We start from the raw sequence: 9,023 nt of genomic DNA, 5'->3' as shown, positions 1-9,023 counted from the left end.
ATTTTTATTTTTGGAGAAAACATGTATTTTTCATTTCAGTTTCACTCTGCAGAACTTATCTGCCTTAACAAGCCTGCCTTGCATTACACCTCGCTAGTATTACAAGCCTCTTATATGCACACTCTGCGCATGCGCATGCGCATGCGCATGCGCCTGCTGCTGCCGGAAATTAAAGTGTCGGACTGCGTTTCACCGCTAATGCCAAGAACACTCAGCGGAGGGGGCGTGTCCTCGGAGCATTAGTGGCGTATACAGGAAAGGGCGGGACTTCGTGTGGTTCCCAAGTCCTGCTCGCTGATTGGCTGAACTCAGGTTGGGAAATTCCAGTTGTGTTGTAGGAAGTGGTGAGTGCAGCGGTGGTCGCGTTGTGTCTATTCATGGCTGTGGGGAGCTGCTGAGCGCACACGGTGGACGGAGCTGCTGCTCTCCAGGTTTGTTTACTGCCTGTATCTGGGTTTATGGCTGCAATTCATTCTGCTTCATCTGTAAAGTTGATCTATTACCAGTGTTGGCAGCAGATATAGCTTATGCTTCCATAGCTTTACGCAGGCGAAACGCAATCTTGGCGAAACCATCGCTTTTCATAATGCAAACTCCTTTTTAGTGATTTGCAAAAATCCAAAATAATTGTTTTGATCAGTGATCATTAATGACCTCAATTAGAATGAAGAACCACAAGTCCCAGCATGCATGACGTATATATGTGCGCTGTAAGGTCAGATTCCGTTCCGAAAATCCGTATCCGTCACACGGTGTTTGTGCTTCGTCCTGATGACTTCGAAACGCGTCGATAAGAAAGTCTTCTGCCTCCTCGAATCTTCAATTGGGCATCAGCAGCGCGGTTAACCCATTATTGGCCCGTCACACGACAGATGCCAACTGCGACCGCCAGACCCCATTCTATCAGGGACCATCGCGTTTCGCCTCGTCCTGTGTAGGTGTAGCGGAATCTGCACCACCGACGTGAAGAATCGCAGCTCACTCTCCTGTCTTGTGCAATCGCTTACTAGCAGACCCCTGACACCCTCACTGATCAAGACAGGGGCAGGTATTTTATTATTATTTTTTTAATGTTATTTTACTTAGTTTATGATCGTATATAAAAATAATAAATCACAGGAAAAAAAGGCAAAATCTGAAAAAATATATATATTTGTTAGAATATATACAAAAATAATATATATTTTTTTATTTTGTGATCACTTCGTTCATGACTAAAATAAATATATCACAGAATTAAAAAAATATATATTTTTTTATTCTGCAATTTCACATATATCACAAAATAAAAAAAATGTGTATGTATGTATATGTGTATATATATATATATATATATATATATATATTCAAAAAAAATTTATTTTATTTTTTTTCAAATTTTGGCTTTTTTTTTCTGTGATTTATTATTTTGTATTTTTTTTTACATTTTATTTATGCTTTCATTTATTTCACACACCTTTTTAAAATAAAAATGTTATTTAATTGCAAATTCAGCCTCCTGGCTGCTCCTGCTCCCTGTGACAATCACACGATCCCTGGGATGGGTGGATCTCTGTCCTAAAACGTCACATGTGGACCGACCTGACGTTGGGTGGTCCACAAGACGTTAAACCATAGCGGGCATATCCAGCCCAGAACTATTATAACCAACTAATTAGCCCCAGATCAGGAGCGCTGCTCTGGAGGGATAAAGCGTTTTTTCTTCTTTATAGTGATCACGAATGTCCGTGGATGTGGGACCCCCCCATTAGCCAGTATCTTAGAGGAGAAGGAGAGATGCACTGAAACTGTTATTTTTGTATAATGTAAGCCTACAGTCTATTGATTTTTTTATTTTTTTTTTTATTGGCCAATTTTGTAATTTTATTCCCATTTTGTTGCCATTTTGGGGCTTTTCTGCCTCTTAAAGGGGTTGGCTCAAGAGCAAAACTTGTTACCTATAAATCGGATATGATGTTGCAGGGACACCCCCCGATCATGACATTTTGGTCCCATTTCAGTGGAGTGATGGTGAAGCGTACTGCCGATCCATTTAAACCCTTTAGGACTGATTGAGCTCCGAATTTGGAGGTCAGAATACATCGCTGTCGGTCCCATAGAGTCTGAATGGAGCGGCAGAGCTCGTGATTAACAGGAACCTGATTGTAGGCACCATGAATCTCCTGACGGACGCCCTTTAAGCGCCACTCCAATAATTAGGGGATTTTGGGATTCCGTTCTTTTGGTTGGTTAGGGGTCTCATCAGTTACCAAGTGTCAAATCTTTGTACGACCCCGTTAATTATATATTAGGCAGTGATTCCTGAAGTTCTGCTTGACCTCCACTCCATTATTTTGGATTGTGGGTATCTCCGTGGTCGGACTCCCAGAAATCAGTCAGTTATCCTCTGTCCTATGAGTAGGGGATCATTTACATCCCCTTTAATTAAAGGGTTATTCTCATGATTTCAGCTCAGGAGAGCACCTCCCGGCTTTTTGATTGACGTTTCATGCCTGCAGCATGGATGACCCACTGGTCCAAACTGTGTTCGCTCCACCATGCTGCAAGCTAAGGCGTCAGAGGAGCGTGGGGAGAATGGATCCAGCAATCTAGTCAGCTTCAGAGCATCGCTTACCAACTCTATAGCAAAGAACTTGGAAGTGTTGCACTCCAAAATAGCCACCATAGAGCCCTAGGAAGGCAGCGCTGTGGTACCCAAGCCTCCGCTGCTTCTTCACTGCCGTGGGATGGACACCGCAGCGGCATGTCCTGAGGGGCTGTACAGGTTTAGACAAACATGGCGGCTGTCATCCAGTAACGGCTCCATGAATCATGTCAAGTTTCAATAAATGAGTCTGAGCTGCAATACCATACACAACCTGTAGACAGGTGTGGCGCTGTTTCCTTTACAATTGCTTTTGGTAAATCCTGAATATTTTTAGCTGTATAAACCTTTTCAAAATTTACCTAAATTGTTTGGATTTTAGGTATATTTGTTGTGGTTTACTAATTTTTTTTGTCTTTGTGCCCCAAAACGAATTTAGGGTTCCTACACATGTTCATTTGTATGGAGCAGTAATCGGGTATCCTTTAAAGAGGACCTGAGACCAGGTTGGAAATGTCCAGTTTTGGCTTTTATGTTGTTCCCACTATTCCCCCGGAGTATTTAGTTTTTATTTTTTCAAATTCAGTCATACGGTTCCAGAGATATGAGGTTTTTCATTTTGTGCTCATTTTTATGGTCTTTATTGAGGAGGCGTGGCTCACAGGATCCTCGGGGGCGTGTCTTTAGAATGCTCTGCATAATTACCCTGTTAGCACCGCCTCCTTGTAAAGATCGCACAAAATAAAAAGCCCCATATCTCATGAACTGTATGGCGGATTTTAAAAACACGAAAAACGTTGTACTCAGAGGAGCAGAGGGAAGAAATTAAGAGCAAAAATAGGCCACTTTTATCCGGGTGGCAGCTCCCCTTTAAGAGTGCTATGAACTTATTTACCAATGGAGTTTTTTTTTCCTGACAAATTTGATACAAGAAAAAAAATAAAATATGGCACGCTCCTTCAGACTCCGTATGACCCCATATATATTGGTGGCTCCATACTAAGGAGCAATATGAGCCCCTGTGCACTGCCATACAGCCGATGTGCCCATATGAAGGAACCTTTCTTCTGTTCTATTTTTTTTTTAACTAATTTTCTTTGGGGAAAAATTTTTTTGAAGAACATCTTTAAGATTTGTGTAAGGTAGCAATCTCATTTGGATATCCTCTTACCAAAAAGAAAGCTGGCTTGGCGATCAGCTGATCACACTTGCAACCTAGGGGAGCTGTGGTCAGCCATGCATCTCTCTTATAACGGCCAATGCAGGGGAAATGTAGTATTACAGGTCATCCTTTTCATGGACAGGCCGTGCCCGCCAAAGCAGGAGTTGCTGATGCTTAACAGCTTTCATTAAGGGAAGGTCTAAAACATGTCGACCTTGAAGACCACCACAAATACCACAGAGCTCCCATGATGTCAGATCTGAAATGTGAAGATCCTATCAAACACCTGATATCTCAGCTTCCTAGTCGTTACTGACATCAGTATGAGATTGACAAGGTCCAACACCCGGCACTCCCGCCATTCAGCTGTTTTCATCTCCGATGGCTCCGTTCATTTTGTAGTGGCCGTTTCCAGGTACTGCAGTGATGATCCTATTCACTTCATTGGGAGCCGTGCTGCAGTACCTAAAGATGGTGTCATGGGTGTGACAGACAGTCGCTCTGGATCTGGCTGTAGAAGGTCACTGTGCTTTGCATTGCAGATGCCTTCTTGATCCTCTCATCTCTGTAGTGTAGTGATATCCTTCTTCCTTTAGGACCCAGCAGCAACCTCAATCTTCTACTGCTGCTAATTGACACACCCTTACTTGGTAGTTAAAAACTCTGTGTCTCCAGAGAGTCACCGGTGATAGTTCTATGTTCCTCTGTCCTTGCCTGGAGTACTAGTAGTGGGCTAGTTTCTTCTTGGACTTTCCTTGGAAGACGGTTGGCGTTATCTTTCTGGTGTCTTCTCAAGCGAAGTGTATCCCCTTTGTTTACCTTGTTGTCTTTAGTTACAGTGGGGCCTGACTAGTGTTCATCCCATCCCCTCCCTACCTAGGGCCTAGTTCTAGGGACATTCAGGGATTAGGTTTCCTGCTCGAAGATAGGTGCGGAACCTATTTAGGGACAATAGGGTAGGCAGGGTGATATTAGATCTGCCTAGGGGTCTCCACTCCCCCTTCCCTAGTTGTTAGGCTCCCTTCCCCCTCTTCCCGTTGTTGTACACTTATTCCTTCTCTCACCTTGTGTGACAGATGGCCACTACACTGTGAAAAGAGCTGTTCTGTTCTGCTCCATTGACTATTTACATCCAGTTGGTGGCGGCGGATGTCGATGGAAACCCCCTTTAAGGTTTGTTTTATTGATAGTCACAGTTTTTCACACTGTTTACAGCGCCGCGTTGTTCAGAGCTGTGGCTTTGGTCTCGGAGGTTTCTTTTCTTACATACCTATATCTGTTCTCCGCTGTGGTTTGCAGTGAGAACACTGATAGGGATCTTGGCCCATGAGGCGGTGAGTACAACGACGTAATTGTGTGCGAGACGGACGTCAAACAGCTCTTCAGAGCCAGCGCAACGTGCAATGCACTGACGAAACCATGACGACCATTGTACATTTATTTGTGATGTCTACCTAACATAGAATTGCCAATAAACACATTATCCTTAAAGGGATTTTCCATGATATGTAAATAAGTTTTAATAAGCTTTAAAGTGCAAAAAATAAACTTTTCCTATTAGTAATGGATGATGGTCCAAGTCTGGTCCTGTGATCACAGCAGCATAGGGGGATGTCCGAGTGGCATAACTAAGTTTCTATATAATTTTAGACTGAAAAAAAAAAATCAATCGTTTTTATGGAAATAAGACTACTTAAAAAAAAAATTTTTTACAAATTTGTAAAAAATTATTATAGATGTTTTGTTAATTGCAGAGAACTAACAATGGTAGAAAGAGAATTTCTGACTGCCATGTCTGCAAATTGCCTCTTCAGAGAGGAAGAGGACTAGAACTCTAGCGCCACCTATAGGAAGTAGCAATCCTAGAAATCAATATCGACCCTTTAACAAGCCTTGGTACATGACTTGTGTCACTCTCCACATGGAGAAAAGTTACCCATTGGATCCCGGTCAGATGCCTCTCACCCAGCCAAACCAAATCTCATACTTTGCACTGATGAGGGGCAGCACCCCGAAACAGTGTCTGCAAATTGAGATTCTGGTTTGGCTTTTATCCTAAGTCATGTAGCAAGGGTCAATATTGACTTTTAGGATTGCTACTTCCAATAGGTGGCACTAGAGTACTAGTCTTGGTCCTCTCTGAAGAGGCAATTTGCATATTTAATTTCCCAGAGGAGCATTGCAAGGCCTTAAGTCTTCTCACTCTGACATGCCAGGCTTGACTTGTCACTCTCCACAAGGAGAATTGTTACCCCTTGGATGACTGTGAATCCTCCCTCATGCTTTACACTGCAGGTGTGCATCTTGATAAAAGCTGAGTTTCATAAAATATCTAATAGGTAAGGGTCCAATAGGATATCCTGTGGATATGCCATAAACTATATTGGGCCTTATTCCAGCTAAACAGCCATTGCAGAACCTCTGAAGCCGCCCTCTGATGAATCACACTTGCTAGGAATTTAATATTATTTTATGGTACACTCCTCAACGGGCTCCTGGAAACTTTCCATATAAAATTTTCATATATTGAAATGGGGGAAAAAAACTACTGGGAACTCCCCAATCGGCAGATGAGAGAAGCTACAATGATAAGGCTGGATATTATGGCATTGCTTCAACGGGAACATCACAATGAGTCTGTAGTGAAACAATAGGGATCTTGATGTATCCAATTTTACCATATTTTCGCATGGTTTTCAGATTTAGCTTATGGGAAAGTTTTGGGAAACTGTCCACCGTGTATTCTGCCCTAAAAATACCTTTCTAAAATGATACTTATTAGCAGCCTAAGGTAGGTACATCCGATTTCACATGTCCCCAAAACTTGGACCACGCTCAGATCAGAAGACCTGACGGACTGTGCATCCCAATCCAAGAGGCCAGGAAAGTATTATGTAACACTACCACCCCATACGTGGGTCCAGGTCATCCGTGCCTCCTCTAATCTCCATACTAAGCTCAAACCTCTACATTTAATCATTACGGATTAAATCCCCTTTGCCGTGCCATCTTTGGAGAGATGAACCAACTTGGCTTTATCATGCGAATATCAGGACATCTATTGGATATCCGGACCAGCACATGCGCAGAAGAAAAGTTTGTTCAGAACAGAAGCAAGAAATTAAAATGATCACCTGGAAGAAAGTGGATTCCTCCGCTCAAAACAGACAAGCTGCGCATGTGCAGCGGTCCGGTGTTGTATGGCTCAAGCATGAGACTTCAAGCTGGTTTTAGTTGACGAGGAGGGCATCATTCAAGTCAATCCAAGGAAGATGGAACTAGCTTAGTGTGGAATCCACAGACTGCTTAGACCAGTGTTTCCCAAAATTCAGTCCTCATGGACCCCAACAGATCATGATTTCCCTAGTATTGCTAGGATGAGAGAACCTCTGGCAATTTCTGATGCCTTGATGGTAATTCCATCACCTGTGCAGTACTAAGGAAACCTTGAAATCATAATCTGTTGGGGCCATGAGGAGTGGAGTTAGACAGTCCGGACAGCACCAGCAGACTTTTATAAGCCTATTCGCACACGGAAGAGTTGGGCTACTGGAAAGTTGTTTTTTTTTATAGTTTTCGGAGCATAAACTCTTCAAAAACAACGAGGGTTTAAAAAAAAAACAGGTTTTGGTTGGAGAGTTTCTGGTCTGAAAAAAGCTCAGTCTGAACACACCCTTAGGACAGAGTAATCAGTGCGCAGTGTACGGACTGGCCGGCGGCTCTCCTGAAATACATGCAATTATCACTCTTGGATCAGGAGAGCCGCCAGCCAGTCCGTGCACGTCGCTCCGATCTTGCTCCAATTTACACGGCCGTGTGACTCTACCCTTAGGGAAGAAAGCATGGGGGCATGGGTGAAACCTGGTAACCGGAGGCAGTTTGTTACGCGCGTACCTATGTTTTAAGACTTTGTGCAAATTCGCTTCACGAGCTAGCAATTCTCAATGACTGTCTAGACCTCTATCTGTTGTTAACCTCGATAAGTGAAGTACTGGGGGCCGATTTATGGGTCTTGCCTGGAAACTTTTATGTTTATGGTTTGTTTTGAAGGGGTTGACCAGGATTAGAAAAAGGATCTACTTTCTTTTCCAAAAAACTACACTATACCTTTATATAACATTAAATAAGCCTGAACTGCAATACCTGGTATAGCCTTTAGACAAGAGGGGCGTTGTTAGCAAAAAAAAAAAAATACTCTTTTTCTTATTCTCAAATCAACCCTTTTTAGGGTTGTTAAAATACTCCATAGTTTATATCACTTTCTTGGAAAGTAAGGTGATAAGCATTGTGGCTACCGTTATGTTTCCCTCAGGGGATGATTCCCAGAATCCTGATTTTGCTAATGTCTCTATACTGTGATACATTTGTCCTTCCTATTTGTGCACTTCACATTCGTCGCGGGTTTATCATCGTGATTGATGAGGACTTGCTTTTCCCTACGTACAAATTTCCAGTTACGTTAATGATTGCGTAATCTAAGAAGAGATGGAATTTCTCTGGTCGGAATCCAAAGGGGCTGCGGCGTTATGGAGTGAGCCCGACACATCAGGAGCAGTTTATGTCTATATAATAGTCTGTTGGGTCCATATAATGGTGACTATGAGCTGTTGGTCATTATACGGTAATCTTATTACGTATTTATTTTTTTGCTTTTACGATTGTTTTTATTTGGTGCCTATTCCAGTGTAATAAAATGTGTCCTATGCTATAAAATGCTCATAGATGCTCAGTTTACACCTCTTGGGTGTATTGTGAAGAGGGGAAACCCCTAAAAACTGCACATAATCACCTTAAGGGTGAACTGAACTTTTCAGGGTGACTTCTTCCAGATTTCCTTATCTGTTCCCTTCTTTTCTGCAGATCTTATTACTATTTATTTATGTCATCTTTCTATGTGACAAGGTTATAAATATTTAGCTCAGGGTTTTTTTCACCAAGTTTCCCCCTCTTTAGGCTTTATCTCTAGTTTTCAGTTGTCTCTGAGCTGGTGGGTGTAGACTATCTGCTATGATGTACTTGCAGCACACACACAGAGATGATTCCTGGCTGTATGTAGCACATACTCTGAATAAGAAGTAGCTGCATGGAGGATATTATTCTGCAGTACTGTGCAGTGTAGCTGTGAAACCAGCACTGGAGTAGATAACACACTAACTAGAAAGCAGCAGCAATCTTTCTGCTTTTTTTCACTCTGTTCTTCTCTCCTCCTCTCTGTAGAAACTTTAATAAACTTCTGTAATCTGATCCCTCAGTGAGCTAGCAGTCAAATTCGATTTT

General features: G+C 42.3%; 1 protein-coding gene across 1 annotated transcript in view; it reads left to right on the top strand.

The window, feature by feature from the left end:
• Positions 1–277: 277 nt before the first annotated feature.
• Positions 278–9,023, top strand: part of TNIP1 (TNFAIP3 interacting protein 1) — a 62,893-nt gene continuing 54,147 nt past the window's right edge. Inside the window, exon 1 of the mRNA XM_073649814.1 lies at positions 278–431. The gene's annotated coding sequence lies outside the window, so the exon portion shown is untranslated. The remainder of the gene's footprint in view (positions 432–9,023) is intronic.

This window comes from Phyllobates terribilis, unplaced genomic scaffold, assembly GCF_046119375.1.
Source record: "Phyllobates terribilis strain yellow unplaced genomic scaffold, ASM4611937v1 Scaffold_10__3_contigs__length_209671492, whole genome shotgun sequence".
NCBI classification, from domain to species: Eukaryota; Metazoa; Chordata; class Amphibia; order Anura; family Dendrobatidae; genus Phyllobates; species Phyllobates terribilis.
The sequence above is the reverse complement of the archived record's forward strand: the minus strand, read 5'-3'. Positions and strand labels throughout refer to the sequence as shown.